The 3921-nt window shown below is 47.1% G+C and overlaps 1 pseudogene; it reads left to right on the plus strand.

Moving 5' to 3' along the window:
* The window catches only part of LOC101590436, a 20346-nt pseudogene extending 17429 nt beyond the window's left edge, over positions 1–2917 (plus strand).
* Positions 2918–3921: the final 1004 nt, after the last annotated feature.

Genomic DNA, 3921 nt, shown 5'->3' on the forward strand with positions numbered 1-3921 from the left:
TATGCTTTTATTTTTATGTGAGTTAAAATATTAACAAAAAAAAATTAAAAAAAAAAGAATTAACTTAAATTTATTTTATTTTTATTTTTATTTTTTGTGGAACCGGGGATTGAACTCAGCCCCTTGTGCTTGCCAGGCAAGTGCTTATTCTACTGAGCTATCTCCCGGCCCCCTTATTTTATTTTTTGAGACAGAGTCTCACTATGTAGCTCAGACTGGCCTCTAATTCATGGCGATCCTCCTGCCTCAGCCTCCCCATGTGTTGGGATTATAGATGTCGGCCACATATCCAGTGTAATTATTTAATATATACTTAAAAATAGTGTATGTACATCTACAGAAGGAAGTATTCAGAAAGGTGGAAAATGGTGAGGTAAAGGCCCCCAGAGCGTTCCGTCTGTGTTAGTCAGCTTTCTGGTACTCTTAACAAATACCTCAGCTAATCAGCTCCTGAGGAGGAAGGCTTTATTTTGTCTCACAGTTCTAGTCAGTCACCAGCTGGCCCCACTGCTTTGGGGCCTGTCCACCCCACGAGGGTGGTGATGTGGCAGAGCAGAACTGATCAGCTCAGTGTGGCTGGGAAGAGGAGGAGAGAAAGAGGACAGACTGGGGTCCTTCTACCCCTTGTGAGATACACCTCCAAGGAACAGAAAGTTTCCAGAAGCTCCACGCCTCAAAGTTTCTACTGCCTCCCACTAGCACTGGGCTAGGGATCCGAACTCTCACACACAGGCCTTGGTGGGCCACAGCCAAACCACAGCATCAAGTGAGGGGTTCTTATAGCTTTTACCTACGAGCGGGAGCAGGACCTCAGGGAAGATGCGGGAGACAGCAGCAGCCTACTTTGAGCCCCAACCCTCACCGTCATGGTCATTCCTAGAGGGAAGGTTAGGAGAAACCAGAAGGAAGGGAGCCAGAGTGCAGGCAGAGCTGGGAGGAAAGCTGCACAGTTAGTATTTAGAGTGGCCAGCGAGGGACGCAATGAAGGCAAATTTGGGTAAACACAGGATGTGCTTAAATGAAGTTTTCAGAAGAGTTGCCATGTCCTATGCAATAGAAGACCTTCCTCTGGCCCTATAGTCTAATCTATGTTTTTGAGACTGCTGTTTCTGACAATATAATATGGGGGCCAGATCACACATAGGGGTGAGTGTGTGTGTGTGTTACAGCCTTTTTACTAAGCTACATCTCCAGCCTTTTTTTTTTTTTTTAATTTTTAATTTATTTATTTATTTATTTTACATTTATTTATTGTGTGTGTGGCCAGCTCAGCCCACCAGGGGGCGGGGCTGGCTGGCATGTGGTGCTGGGAATTGAACCGCGGTCCCTGTGCTTTGCCAAGCTTGTTCCACGTAGGTGCTTTAGACCACTGAGCCATCCCTCCAGCCCATCTCCAGCCTTTAAAACAGGTTTTTTTTGTTGTTGTTGTTGTTTGTGGAACCAGGGATTGAACTCAGGCCCTTGCATTTGCCAGGGAAGCATTTATTCCACTGAGTCATCTCCCTGGCTCCCTTTTTTTAAAAATTTTGAGACAGGGTTGTACTACGGCACTAAATTGCCTAAGCTGGGCTTGAACTTGTCCTCCTGCCCCAGCCTCCCATAGAGCTGGGACTACAGATACAAGATCCCATAACCAGCTATGTGTTCTCTCTCTCTCACTCACTCACTCTTCCTCTCTCTTTCTTCCTCCCCTCTCTTCCCCCATCCATATATATATGAATATTTTGTTAAAAATAAAATCCATAGGGGCTGGGGAGATGGCTCAGTGGAATAAGCACTTCCCTGGCAAGTGCAAGGGCCTGAGTTCAATTCCTGGTTCTGCCAAAAAAATAAAAAATAAAATCTATACACTTGGCAACACTTCACAGCTGGACTTGTGGTTCAGGGGAGACAGTCAGGCTGTGCTGAGATAGACCACTGTTCAGCAGGAAGCAGAGAAAGGGCCCGTTCCCACTGGGTGAGGTGTCACCCCCTGCCTACCTGCCTTCTCTCCTTTCTTTCTCCTCTCCTTCTCCTTTCCCTTCCTTCCTTCCTTCCTTCCTTTTCTCTCCTTTCCTTCCTCTTTCTCATTTCTTTCTTTCGCCTAACTACATGTCCAATATCTATTCCAAGTGCATACACAAAATGGACTAGGTTGCTCAGCAGTGTAATTTTCAAATTCACTGCTACCAGTATCTCTTGGACAGCTACATCAATCCATGATATTCCAGAGGCTTCTCCTCTCCTCCCCTCCTCTCCCCTCCCCTCCCCTCCCTTGTCCTCCCCTCCTCTCCCTTCTCCTCCCCTCCCCTCCCTTCTTCTCTCTCTCTCATAGCGCAGTTAAGGCTGTCCTCAAACTGCAGCAATCCTCCTGCCTCAGCCTCTGCACTGCTGGAATTACAGATGTGGGGCACCACATCTGGGTCCTGTATGCTGTTTTTAAATCTCCACTAGCTCCAGAACCCAGAACAAAACCTGCGTGTGAGGACTGGAGTGAAATAAATTTAGAAGTTGATTTTTGAGAGCATTTTTCTTTTTTACCTGTCACAGATAGAAAAGTGGTTTTAACCATCAAGCCATCTATCTTTGGCTTTTCCTGTATTAAATTGAATGTTCGCTCTTCCCACACTCCCAAGCTTTGATCACGTTTCTCAATATTTAGAGTGGTTTAAGTGGGAATGTTCTCCAGCTCATCTGATCCCCCCAAATAACATGTGAAATAAAGACATCATTCTTGTCCAGCTTTAAATGGCTCCCATCTGCCTCAGTCTCTCCTAAGGGTCACCACCTCCCTCACTTACCATAAATACCAGGTAACTCCTCAGTGCCACCACGTCTGGTGTGATCTAGGTCCTGCCTACCCCTCAGGCCACTCCTCCTCCCCCACAGGCTTCAGCCACAGGGCCCTTCCATGTCCCCAGGCATTGACCTGCTGTAGGCTCTTCTTGGAATACCGTCTTCATACTCTTGGGCTGCAGTTAACAGAACACCACAGCCTGGGGGCTGCAGCAAGGAAAATGTACTTGTCATGGAGCTGGAGCCCAGAAATCCCAGATCAAGGTGTTGGCCTTTGTCTTCTCCCTGGGTTTCTCTCCGTGGCTCGCTAATGACCGTTTTTCCTTTCCCAGTGGTCCCACTGTGGTACCTTCTCTGGCTTTGCTCAGGGTCCTGGTCTCTTTTTTTAAAAAAGTGATATTATATAATTAGTTACTAATCTCCCCTTCTCATAGGGACACAAGGCAGGTTGCGTTAAGACCCACCTCAAAGACCCATTCTAATGTATTGAGCTTTTTGAGGAGCCCCTGTTGCTCCAAGTACAGTCCCATCCTACAGGCCCGGGATCAGGGCTTCACTAGATGAATTTGGGGGTGGGGGCACGATTCAGCCCCTAATGCTGTCCCTGACTTTTTTTTTTTTTTTTTTTGCGGAACCAAGGATTGAACTTAGGCCCTTGTGCTTGACAGGAAAGCGCTTAGTCCACTAAGCCATCTCCCCGGCCTCTGTCCCTGACTCTTTAAAGCCTGGTCTCCGATCATCTCAGTGTAGGTGTCCCCTCTCTTGAGAATGCTTCCCTGACTGCCTTGCTTCCCCATCCATCCTGCTCTAACATAACACCCCTATGCCTTTCTTCTTTTTACACAATCTACTGTCAGCATGTTTGCTTATTTGCCTATTATTTAGTTGTTGCTTTTAAACGTATTTAGTACAGGGTCTGCAGGATCTCACTACACAGATTGGACTCATAGTGATCCTCCAGTTTTCAGCCTCCCAAGCCCTGGGATTAAAGGTGTGCACCACCACGCCCAGTCTCATTTCTGTCTCAGTGCACCGTGGGAGCAGGGTCGGCAAGGTCTTAGGTGCTGAGGATCAAACTCCAGCCCCTGCACTTTAATCTGCCAAGCTATCTGGCCGGCCCTTATTTGCCTATTATTTATTGTCTGC

Source organism: Octodon degus, unplaced genomic scaffold (genome assembly GCF_000260255.1).
Source record: "Octodon degus isolate 3935 unplaced genomic scaffold, OctDeg1.0 scaffold00212, whole genome shotgun sequence".
Taxonomy (NCBI): Eukaryota; Metazoa; Chordata; class Mammalia; order Rodentia; family Octodontidae; genus Octodon; species Octodon degus.